Here is a 12,813-nt window from a genome sequence, read left to right as displayed (position 1 = left end):
CAGGCTTCCAGGTGAAAGATGAAGTACATTAAAAAAAGGCCGGGGAAGTGGACTGGTATTCGATTTCTCAAAAGCAACATACAAAGCAAGACAATAGTGGTGTAGCATAAGGAAAGAAAATGCTAAGCAAAGATTTTTTATATCCGCTCAGCTGTTTTTCAAGGGTTAAGACAATAGAAAAAGCTTTAACCATGCCAAGAATTCAGGGAATACTGCACTCACTAGCCCTTCCTGAGGAAACCGTATGGGAAATTTTCTGCAAATAAGATGGATAGTGATTGCATGTGTATTTGAACTAAGGTTAAAATTAGGAATAGGGACATAAGTAGAATAGTACATAAATGTTACAGGTTCTGACAAAGTAGAAAGGGCAGCTAAAAAATGTGGGAGGGGAAAGGAAAAGAACTAGGACTAATAATTATAGATTAGTTATCACAAGGGACTCATGTGAAACTAAAAGCAAAGATTAGCTAAGGAAAATGATATATGGAAACAAAGGATTTAAAGGTAAGCTTTAGAAAAAAAAAAATACAAACCTTTAGAAACACTGAAATGTTTAAAAGGCCAAAGAAAACCATCATAGAGAATCATGATGCCCACGGTAATTATAACAAAATAATATGACAGAATTGAAGTCAAACCTACCAGTCACATCAGTGAGGATTCTCTCACCAAAAAAAAAGATTTTCAGATTGGCTCAAAAATCAAAATCCAATAAACTATTATTATATGTCAATTATATTTCAATAAAAATAAAAGAAGGAACAAAATCAGAATCCAACTTTAATATGAGGCCCTTAAAACAGTTAAAAAGATGGACAAAGATCAACCAAGCAAATAGAAATAATATGAAAGCAGGATTGGCAATGCTGAAACCAATTTCACAAAGTAGAAGCCAAACAACAGGCATTAAACAACAAAGGAGGACAGTTTGTAATATTGAAACCTAAACTTACAGCAAAGGTATTAACACTTACAAATACATATGCACCAAGTGACAGCAAGAATCTTGACAAAACAAAAGCTAAAAGAATTGCAAGTAATAAAAAGAAGCACTAAAAATTGGACACTGACCCGCTTACCACAAGATAGGTACAGTAGATAGAAAGTAGAGATATAAAAGATCTAAACATAATGAGACACATCTTCAGATCTATCTATCACAGCATCCTACATACAATATACTCTCTCTTAAACACAAAATAGTCACAAAAATCTTTTCGTAGTTAAGAAAACATCAGTAGGTCCCATAGAAGAAAACAAAAAGCAAAAGGGCGGGCACCTGGGTGGCTCAGTGGGTTAAGCTGCTGCCTTCGGCTCAGGTCATGATCTCAGGGTCCTGGGATCGAGTCCCGCATCCGGCTCTCTGCTCAGCAGGGAGCCTGCTTCTCCCTCTCACTCTGCCTGCCTCTCTGCCTACTTGTGATCTTTCTCTGTCAAATAAATAAATAAAATCTTTAAAAAAAATTTTTTTTAAATTAAAAAAAAAGCAAAAGGGCATTTCCACCTTGAACAAGAATTTCCAGCCTTGTACAAGAATGATCATAGTGACTCTATTCAAAGTAGTCAAATACGAATGGAGAATGGATAAACAAATACATTGCTGAAGTGCATTATTAGCAGGACTCCTGGGTGGCTCAGTTGGTTAAGCATCTGCTTTGGCTCAGGTCATGAAGTCAGAATCCTGGGACATTGGGCTCCTTCCTCAGCTTCTTGCTCTGCTTCTCATTCTGTCTGCCATTCCCCCTGCTTGTGCGCACACATACTCTCTCTGAAATAAATAAAACCTTCATTTTTGAAAAAGTGCAATATTAGCAGTAAAAAGCAATGAACCATTCATACTATGATAATATGGATAAATCTCAAAAATACTATGCTGTATGAGCGAAATTAGATATAAAAATGTCTGTAGCCTTTTATTCCATTTAAATAAATGTATGCAAAATTAACCCATAGTACTAGAACTTCTGGGGGAGGAGGAGAGAGAAAAGGACATGAGGGTCCTTTTTGGAGTGACAGATAATTTCTCCATCTCAATACACATTCAAAATGATGCTTCATTTAAAAGAAAATTTTGGGTAAAGGGGGAATATAAACAAATTACAGAGTTCCTAAAAAATTATGATAATGAAAATACACATGTAAGAATCTGTGGAATACATTGAAGACAATGAGCAGAGGACAATTCATAGTCCTAAATGTTTGTTAAAAAATAAAATTCAAGTAAATTTTTTAAATCTTACTGACTTTATTCAGTCATTAATAAGTTGTGCAACGTCCAATCTAGCAGATATTGTTATGACCCAAGTGAGTGGGAACAAGGAAGTACACTGGGCATTTGCTAATTGGTTAAAGCTGGGTTGCTTTTCTTATTGGAGCAAAGGGAAGTCTTGGACCTAGGTCAGGCACTGTATGCTGAGTGAGTACTCACTGAATTTACCAAAGCCTGCCTTTCCAGGGAGAGAGGAATATAGAAACTTCGGTACTAAATCTTGGTTTGCTGAGGTGGCTTAGCCTGAACAACTTCATCTTGGACCTAACCTGGTTACTTTATCACAGTAAAAGTAATAGTAATAATATTAATTAATAAATCCCAACTCAGAAATGAAAAAAGAACAACAAAGTAAACCAAAGGAAAAAAAAACCAACAACACAGAGAACTAAAGATAAAATTAGAAATATATGAGTTAACAGAAAATCTATACTGAATCAGTATAGATGATGAATTGATGAATCAGTCCTGGACCTTTAGGGGGAAATCCATAAAACTGGTAAGCTACTCGCTAGTTTAATCAAGGAGGAAGAGAAAGCACAAAATATACAAAATAAATGACAAAGGAAAAAGAACTTGATACAGAAGAAATTGAGAAATTCATACACAACCATTTTACACACTTAGACAAATAAATTTGAAAACTTAGATGAAATGGATTCTTAGGAAAATACAGTTTAAGAAAACCTCATTAGAGATTTTTTTTTAAACTTGGAATACCAGGGTGACTCAGTTAAGTGTACAATTCTTGATCTCAGCTCACGTCTTGATCTCAGGGTCGTGAGTTCAGGACCCACTTTGGGCTCCACGCTGGGCATGAATCCTGCCTAAAATTCTCTCTCTCTCTCTCTCTCTCTGCCTCACGCCCCTCCCCCACCCTCTGTGTACACAAGCTCAGTCTCTGTCTCAAAAAATCAAAATTTTTTTAAAAAATTATTTTCAACTTAATGGAAGAACATTTATCAAGGAGCTAGCCCACAAAACACCAAACCTATGTGATTTCACAAAGGAATTCTGTAAAACCTTTAGAGGCTGTACATTCCAAACACTACATCAATTCCTTCACAACATAGAAAATGCAGAAAAACTTTCAGTTTTCTTTTTTACAGACTTTCCTATTTATTTATTTATTTATTTGGCAGAGAGATCACAAGTAGGTAGAGAGGCAAGCAGGGGGGTGGGGTAGCAAGCTCCCTGCCGAGCAGAGAGCCCGATGCTGGGCTCAATCCCAGGAGATCACGACTCGAGCCAAAGGCAGAGGCCCAACCCACCAAGCCACCCAGGCGCCCCAGACTTTCAATTTTTATGAAGCAAGAGTGATGGCAATTTCTAAACCTGTTAAAGATGGTACAAAAAATATACAGAATATTAGAGCTCTATTTATGAATATCAATGCAGTATCCTAAATACTGTGCAATCTTTAACACTACATCAAGAAAATATATCCTGATGAAGTGAGGTTTATAGTAGGAATACAAGGATGATTCAGTATTTGGAATACTTGATACAGTTCACCATATTAATGGATCTAAGGAGAAAAATCATTCTCTTTATAGTTGCTGAAAAAGTCTGTGGAAAATTCAGCACCTATTCCTTTAAGAAAACGGGAATGGATAGATCCTTAACATGATTTTCATAAATACATATGCATACATTCACCTAAATCCTAAGACCAGCATCTTAAGATAAACACTAAAATCAGAAACAAAGTAAGGATATGCATTGTCTCTGGTATATGACATTGTACTACAGATAGGAAAAAGTGCAGCTAGGAAAGAGAAAACAATTGTAGGCATAGTAATGGGAAAAGAAATAAAAGTCTCTTTGCAGATGACATGATAGTTCATCTGGAAAGCCCCAGAAAAGCAATGACAAAGCTATTTCAAAGTAATTTAGCAAGATTGAAGGTTATAAAATAAATCTTCATGTACTCAGTAACCAGTTACACAATATAATGAGAGAAAATTGTTTTTATAAAGCAAAAAAAAAAAGTTCCTAAGAATTTGGTTTTAACAATGAAAATCTACATAAAGCAAACTATAAAACATTTCTTAAAGACACAGTATACAATTGGAGAAACATTCCTTGTTTTTGGTTAAGACCTCAACCTCATGAGGTCACTTTCTTCCTGAGTTAATAAATTTAATGAGATCCTAATAATATCAACGATTTTTTTTAAAGGTTTTTATTTATTTATTTATTTATTTGAGAGAGAACATGAGAGAGGAAAAGGTCAGAGGGAGAAGCAGACTCCCCAAGGAGCTGGGAGCCTGATGTGGGACTCAATCCTGGAAGTCCAGGATCATGACCTGAGCCAAAGGCAGCTGCTCAACCAACCGAACCACCCAGGTGCCCAATATCAATGATTTTTGGTGTAGAACTAAACTAGTTAATACTGGAGTTCATTTGGAAAAATAAACATGCAAGAATATCAAAACATTAAGGGGGGAGATCTCTGAGTGGAGTATAGCCCTACCAAATATCGAAATATATTAGGAAGCCTCTAGAATTTGAAAAGCAAGATACTGGCACATGAATAGACCAGTAAAACACTGTTAAGTTCAGATATGGACACAGCTACATATGGAAACCTAGTGCTTTATTGAAGTGGTATTTCAAATCACTAAAACAAAAGGGACATTTTTTTCCCAAAGATTTTATTCATTTATTTTGACAGAGATCACAAGTAGGCAGAGAGGCAGGCAGAGAGAGAGGGGGAATCAGCCTCCCTGCTGAGCAGAGAGCGGGATGCGGGGCTCCATCCCAGGACCCTGAGGATCATAACCTGAGCTGAAGGCAACTGAGGCTTTAACCCACTGAGCCATCAAGGTGCCCCCAAAAGGGACATTTTCATAACATGGCAGCTTTAGACAGCTACTTAGGAAAAGATGACGTAGGTCAGTTCTTCACACCATGCATAAGAATAAACTCCAAGTGGATCAGAGGTCTACATATTAAAAAAATGTACAGACAGCAAAATATCGGTGAACTTTTGCTATACAGTGGTTATAAGAAAAAGTTTTCAATGAGTCAAAATCAAGTTATAATAAAGAAATACTGATAAATTTTACTACTTTTAAAATATTAATTACATGACAACTTTATAAGCAAAATCAAAACTTCCTATATATTACAAAGTTCCTAAATACACAGAACTTTGGGGGGGAAAAAAAACTCAGAGTCCTGGGATCAAGTCCCGCATCGGGACTCTCTTCCTGCCTCTCTGCCTACTTGTGACCTCTCTCTGTCAAATAAATAAATAAAATCTTTAAATTTAAAAAAAAACAACAACAACAACAACAAAAAAAAAAACTAAGAGACTAAAAACCCTAAAGAAAAAAGAACAAAAGATCACACATTGCGGGGCACTGGGTGGCTCAGTGGGTTAAAGCCTCTGCCTTCGGCTCAGGTCATGATCCCAGGGTCCTGGGATCAAGCCCCGCATTGGGCTCTCCGCTCAGCAGGAAGCCTGCTTCCCTCTCTCCCTCTGCCTGCCTCTCTGCCTACTTGTGATATCTGTCTGTCAAATAAATAAATAAAATCTTTAAAACACACACACACACACACACACACACATTGCATCAGTATACAAAAGAAAAGAAATGGCTCTGTGTAAAACAATAGTGAGCACATGTTGGTTTTTAATACCATTCCTCACTGAAAAGAATGAGAGCTCCTTGGAGAAATGGTTGAAGAGTGTAGATAGAAAATGATCCTGGAATATCTTGATATGCCAGAAAGTAAGTCAACACTAAATAGGCAATGATGGGAGCATGTCACAGGGATGTAGCAGCCAGTTTGAGGGAATCCAAGTAGCTGAATATGGGATGTTTTGAGCCCCAAAATAATTGAGGTCAGTGATGGATTATAAAGCATTGGGGTGAAAAAGAGGTATGAATTCATACTGATAATAAAAGTAGATAGGTAGACAAGTACATGAGGATGGTGGAAGAATTTTGTGCTGACTGGTAAAAGAGTACTAGAATTACAGAATTATTTTGTAGCCATCATAGTAATGTTTGGTTTGGCAGGAGTTACTGGATGCTAACTTTAGGGGTGGGGTGGAGTGAGATTTCAATGAGAAACAATATTTGCACATTTTAAAATATGTCTGCAAGATTTCTCATTAGTTGTAAGGAGAAATATAGTAAGTGTACAGTGGAAAACTGGAAAGCGTCTTGAAATAATGATTAAAATTAACACCAGCAGAGAGGGCCGCATAGTTATCTTATGCCTCTGGATGTAATGTTCTGAGAAGGTTATCTCACTTATATAGCATTATGGGGATATAACTTGATCTAATGCAGAAACAGGAGGAGCATCAAATGAGAAACATTCTATTAGGAAGGTGGAGAGAGAGCCTGCATTATTCAGAAGTAATCTTCCAGATTAAAAGAAGCTAAGGACACAAATAGGACATGGCATCCTGGATGGAATGGAAAAAGGCTATATAAGGACATTATTGGTCCATTGGACTATGGATGGTAAATTGGGGGAGAGTATCACATTAATGTTAAATTTCTTGAAACTGTTAACTCTGTGGTAGTTATGAGAGAACAATTTTATTTTTAGAAAATTCGTACTGAATTTGGGGTGGACAAATAGATATTAATTATATACCTTACTCTCAAACGGCTTAGCAAAATGGCTATGTATATAGAGAGAAGAATAAGACAAATGAGGCAAAATGTTAATAATTAGCAAATCTCAGTGGAGTACACAGGATTTCATTGTACTATTGTCCAGTTTCCCTAGAAATTTGAAGTTCGTTCCAAGTACAAAATTTAAAAAAAAAAAAACTACACTGACATACCATTTTTCATCTGTTACATTGGCAGAAATAATCTCACTGTTGCTTATGCAAATGCAAAATGGTAAAATTTCTATGGAGGAAAATTTGGTAATACCTAAATAAATTATATGCACATTCACTCTTCGACCCAAAGAATATACTGTGAAAGTATACCTCTGGCAGTAAATGTATATGTATACATAAATGCGTAAGTTTGTTCATTGAGGCAGTGCTTATAACAGCAAAACACTGATGTTTTGTCTGTCCAAAGGAGATTGATTGAGTAAACACACACACAGCAGAGTACTGTACCGCTGAAAAAAGAATGAAGAGAAGATGTCTCTGCACTGAAATGGAACAATTTCTAGGATATATTTCTGAATTACTAAAAGCCAAGGACAGAGGAATTTAGTGCGTGGCCTTTTCTGTAAGAAAGAAGAAGAAAATAAATACACCTTTTTACCTTTTCAAAATATACACATACAAAAGGGTGAACCAGAAAGCAATAAAGTTAGTTACTTGCCTGCAAAGGTAGATGGTGAGGTAGGAGATTTTTTCCAAGTTGGAACTTTTTATAGTTCTTTATATTTGGAAGCAGAATAGTGTTTTAGACAGGCCCCAGAAATGAAATTATTTCAGTAAGGATGGCAGGGAAGACTAAAAACCAAACTCCGTTTATTTCAAATCAGTAACATAACCACAGTAAAGGAGGGAGAAATAAACAATCCAAGCAACTCTTAAACTCAATACTCTGACCATTAATTTAAGGAGATGGGACTACAAAGAAATTCTGGACTCGTAAGTTTGTTTTTCGCAGCAGTATGGATGTAATCCTGCAACTACTAAAATGTATGGAAGGATTGAGCAAATGAGTATGTGTAATTTGGGTGGAAGCCAGGGTTTTCACTGTGGAGGATGAGAGCTCCAAATACAGATGTGGGAAGATAAGGGAAAGCCCTAAAAGATGGATTGGAATTGGATTAAAAATTGTGAACTCGTGATTTCCTAAGATAGCATACATGTATGTATATATTCCAGTTCCATCTACTAAAGGACCCAGAGACAGAGACTTCAATAGTGCTGAGCACATGGAGTACCCACATCTTTATTTCTATTTATTTATAGCCCCCACTAAAAGAAACTGGGGCTCTCTGAAGAAATGGTTGACTCTAGGGTTGGGACAGGAAAATGAGTGTCAGATAAACCTGGAATATCTTGTTATGCCAGAAAGTAAGGAGTTGCTCAAACAATGATACAAGCCTGTCAGAATGACATGACTCAGCTGGATGAGCTCCCATTGGCTAAATCTGGAACAGTTGAAGCTCCAGAAAACTAAGGACTATAATGAATTATAGGCCACTGAAAAGTAGGAATTCATGAGTGAATACCCATAATAAGAGAAAAAAGAAGGATCTTCCCTACAGAGGAATGCCAACTGAGAATATGGAAGAAATTCTGAGGCTGGCAAATCCCAGTTACAGATTGGGCAAGATCCTCTTTGGATGCTAAATCTGCAGTGAAATTTGGATGAACAGCATTTGTATAGACTTTAAGTATCTCTCCATAGATTGCTTATTAAAAGAGGGAAAATAGTAAGGCTGCAGTGGAAAACCAGACCACACCTAGACCAGGTCTTCAAACTTCTCATCACTGATAAGACGCAGGTGGAAATCCCATCACCTGACTTTGCTACCCTGAGAGACATTGTCAACTGGAGACGTCCAACAGGAGAGAAAACCTCACATAAACCTGAAAGAAGGAAATCTGTGTGGAAGAACTCCATATTATTTGTGTGGATGCACAGCTGTCAAGGAGAGGGAACCTAACTCCCCACTTCACAAGTGTAGACTTCACAAAGTCGCTTCCGAAAAGTATAGTGTGTAGAGGGGTTAGGAGTAATTTTATTTTAACAAAAAAACCTGAAAAATACGGCTTCAGGTAGAGGTGATCAAGGTCAATACCAACAGGGATAAGTCATGTTAGTAGTAGGTTTCCTTATATGATTTGATGAAAAGGTTACTTCTCAGTACCGCTGATCTTTTTTCCAGAAAACCACCCTGGCCTGATCCTGGGGAAACCATGAGACAAATCTCAGGAGAGGATCATTGAACAAAATACCTGACCAGGGACTCCTCAAAACCTTCAAGGTCATCAAAAACCAGGAAAGGAAAACCTGGAAAATTGTCACAGCCAAGAGGAGCTTTAGGGGACACGGGAACTAAATGTTACTTGAGGCTTGGAAAAGAAATAAAACATTAAGTAAAAATGAAGGAAATGAAAAAATAGTTCACATTTTCTAAAGTTTTATATAAATGGAGTCCTACAGCATGTGCTCTTGTCTGGTTTTTCGCTCAGTGTAATTATTTTGAGACTTATCCATGTCATGTATATCAGCTCATTCCTTTTTATTGCTGAGCAGCAATATGGAATCACTATGTGGATATGCCATAATTTGTTTACTCATTCGCCTGTTGATATTTGGATTGTTTCCAATTTTGAGCCAGTACGACCATTCATGTCTGTGTGTGGATGTATCTTTTCATTTATTTTCAGTAAATAGGAACGAAATGGGTGATAGGTGGCATATATTTAACATTTTAACAAACTGCCTCTTTTACAAAATACTTTTGTACTATTTTATTTTCCCATCTGCAGTGTTTGAGAGTTCTGTTTGCTGCATAGACCATAGAGGGTTGGTATTTTTGTTTTTGTTTTTAATTTGGGGCAATCTAATAGATGTACAAGAGTGTCTCGTGGTTTTAATTTGCATTTTCCTAATGACCAGTGCTCTTGAGCATCTTTTCCTGACTTTGTTTACCATCCATATATCTGTGAGTAGTTTATTATTGTGTTGTATCTGTTTTTTTAATTGGACTGTTTCAGTTGTTGAGTTTGGGTAATTCTTGGTATATCCTAGATACCAATCCTTTATCAGACATGTGATTTGCAAATAACTATTCTCCAGTCTGTGTCTTGCCTTATTCTTTTAATAGTATATTTCAAAGACCAGTTTTTAATTTTGATAAAGTTCAAATTGTCAACATTTTTCATTTATGTATCATACTTCCGATGTCATATCTAAAAATTTTATGCCTACCTAAGGTCATGAAGATTCTTTCCATTTTTTTTTTCTAGAAGTTTTATAGTTTCAGTTCTTTTAGGTTGGTGATCCATTTTGAGTTAATTTTTGTAGATGACGTGAAGTATAGATAAGAATTGGGTTTTCTTTTTGTTTTTTTTAATTTTGTAATCTATTTAATTTTTTAATTTCATCATGTATTTAATTTTGTAATCTATTCAATCCAGCACATTTTGTTGAAAAGACCATCTTTTTTTCCACCAGATTACCTTTTCTCTTTTTTTCTTTAATTTTTTTAATTGGATGTGGTTGACACAATGTTAACATTGTTTTCAGGTGTACAACATAGAGGTTATCTTGCCCCTTCTGTTTTTATACTTCAAGATTTTGTTCAGGGATGGTGTTCTGTTCTTACATCCCTGAAGAATTTCATTTTTTTTTTTTAAGATTTTATTTATTTATTTATTTATTTATTTGACAGACAGAGATCATAAGTAGGCAGAGAGGCAGGCAGAGAGAGAGAGAGGAGGAAGCAGGCTTCCTGCAGAGCAGAGAGCCCGACGTGGGGCTCGATCCCAGGACCCTGGGATCATGACCCGAGCCGAAGGCAGAGGCTTTAACCCACTGAGCCACCCAGGCGCCCCGAATTTCATTTTTTTTTCTTAAAGTTTTTTTAAATTTATTTATGAGAGTGCGTGTGCATGAGCAGGGGGGAGGGGCAAAGGGAGAAGTCGACTCCCCACAGAAAAGGAGCCTGATGGAGGGCTCTGTCCCAGGACCTCAGGATAATGATGACCTGAGCCAAAGGCAGATGTTTAACCAATGGAGCTACTCAGGTGCCCCATTAATTTTATTTTTGAAGGTTTTGTTTTGTTTTGTCTTTTGCTCCTTTTATTGCTTCTGTTTCCTTATAGGTTGTTTTTTCCTGAAGATTTGTTTTGGTCTTTCACATTCTCAGAGGCCTTTGTTTTATTTTAAGATTTTATTTATTCATTTGAGAGAGAGCCCAGGAGCACGGGCAGAGGGAGAGGGAGAAGCAGGCTTCCCGCTGAGCAGAGAGCCCAATGCAGGGCTCGATCCCAGGACCCTGGGATCATGACCTGAACCTCAGGCAGAGGCTTTAACCCACTGAGCCACCCAGGTGCCCCTCAGAGGCTTGTCTTAAATGATTGGTGATCCTTGCCTATCCTTGCCTCTCCTCTTATAGCTTAGTTCAGTCACTAAGCTGCTGATTGTACTGAATGAGCCTGAGGTTGGACTTTTTAAGGAATAGGATTCACTGTGGTGATTGGTCCCTTTTTAAATCTTGAGTGGTTTGCACTGATGCTATGATCTGTTTAAATGTGTTTTTCTTTTTCTCGTGTTCTATTTGTTTTTAGTGTTATTGCAGAATTCTCAACCAGTCTTTCATTCAGCATCTCCATATTCTCTCCTCTGAGAATTCATATTAGACATTTATTAGATCTTTACATTTTATGCCCTTTTAACCTCTTTTTTATATTTCTGTTTTTCTTTGCTGTGTTTTGGTTGTTTTCTTAATCTTCCATTTCCTTATTTCTTTTTTAGCCATGTTTGATCTATCCATTGAGGTGTTTTGGTGGGGGATGTTTTTTCCATTACAGCAGTTATATTTTTCATTCATAGAAGTTATATTTGATTCTTTTTAGGTCTGTCTGATGACTTTTATTCTTTTCTTCATTTTTTAATAATAATTTTCCTTTTTTCAGAATTCTTTCTTTCTTTTTTTCTTAAGATTTTTTTCTTTAAAATTTTATTTATTTATTTGACACAGAGAGAGAGAGAGATCACAAGTAGGCAGAGAAGCAGGCAAAGAGAAAGGAAGAAGCAGGCTCCCCGCTGAGCAGAGAGCCTGAAACGTGGCTCGATCACAGGACCCTAGGATTACAACCCAAGCCGAAGGCAGAGGCTTTAATCCACTGAGCCACCCAGGCGCCCCTAAGATTTTTATTTAATTGAGAGATTGAGAGATCATGAGGGGGGAGAGGGTTCCAGGGAGAAGCAGACTCCCTGCCGAGCAGGGAGCCCAATTGAGGACTCAATCCTGAGACTCCGGGATCATGACCTGAGCCTAAGGCAGTTGCTCAACCTACTGAGCCACCCAGGGGCCCAAGATTTATTTATTTCGGAGAGAGAAGAGAGCATGCACACACGTGTGTGGTGGGAGAGGGGCGGGGGTGGCATAGAGGGAGAGGAAAGAGAATCTCAAGCGGACTCCCTGCTGAATGAGAAACCCAGTGTAGGTCTCATCCACAACCATAAGATCATGACCTGAGCCAAAATCAAGAGTCAGTCACTTAACAGACTAAGCCACCCAAGTGCCCCTTTTTATTTCATCTTAAACAGTTTTTGGGACCCCTGGGTGGCTCAGTCAGTTAAGTATCTGCTTTCGGCTCAGGTCGTAATCCTAGGGTCCTGGAATCAACCCCCTCATTAGGCTCTCTGTTTAGCTGTGAGCCTCTTCTCCGTCTCACTCTTTCCTCCTCCCTCTCTCTGTCAAGTAAGTAAATCTTGGGGAAAAAAAAAAAAAACAGTTCTTGAATAGTTCTTTTATACTCTGTCTAGCAATTTCTGTGCCTACTTGGAATTCCTAATCTATTTCTACTGACACTTGTGATTGATTGCTTATTATATGTTTGATTCTTGATTGTG

General features: G+C 37.4%; 1 protein-coding gene across 16 annotated transcripts in view; it reads left to right on the top strand.

Annotated features, from left to right (window-relative positions):
* The window catches only part of MBTD1 (mbt domain containing 1), a 70,179-nt gene that overhangs the window by 9,815 nt on the left and 47,551 nt on the right, over nucleotides 1–12,813 (top strand). For 2 of the 16 annotated variants that reach the window (XM_013062555.2, XM_013062553.2), the window contains exon 3: nucleotides 9,113–9,756. The exons of the other annotated variants lie outside the window; for them this stretch is intronic. The gene's annotated coding sequence lies outside the window, so the exon portion shown is untranslated. The remainder of the gene's footprint in view (nucleotides 1–9,112; nucleotides 9,757–12,813) is intronic. 16 annotated transcript variants of the gene reach the window in all.

The sequence above is a fragment of the Mustela putorius genome, unplaced genomic scaffold (genome assembly GCF_011764305.1).
Source record: "Mustela putorius furo isolate JIRA1106 unplaced genomic scaffold, ASM1176430v1.1 tig00003962_pilon_pilon_pilon, whole genome shotgun sequence".
Classification (NCBI taxonomy): Eukaryota; Metazoa; Chordata; class Mammalia; order Carnivora; family Mustelidae; genus Mustela; species Mustela putorius.
This window is presented reverse-complemented; position numbering and strand designations above follow the sequence as displayed.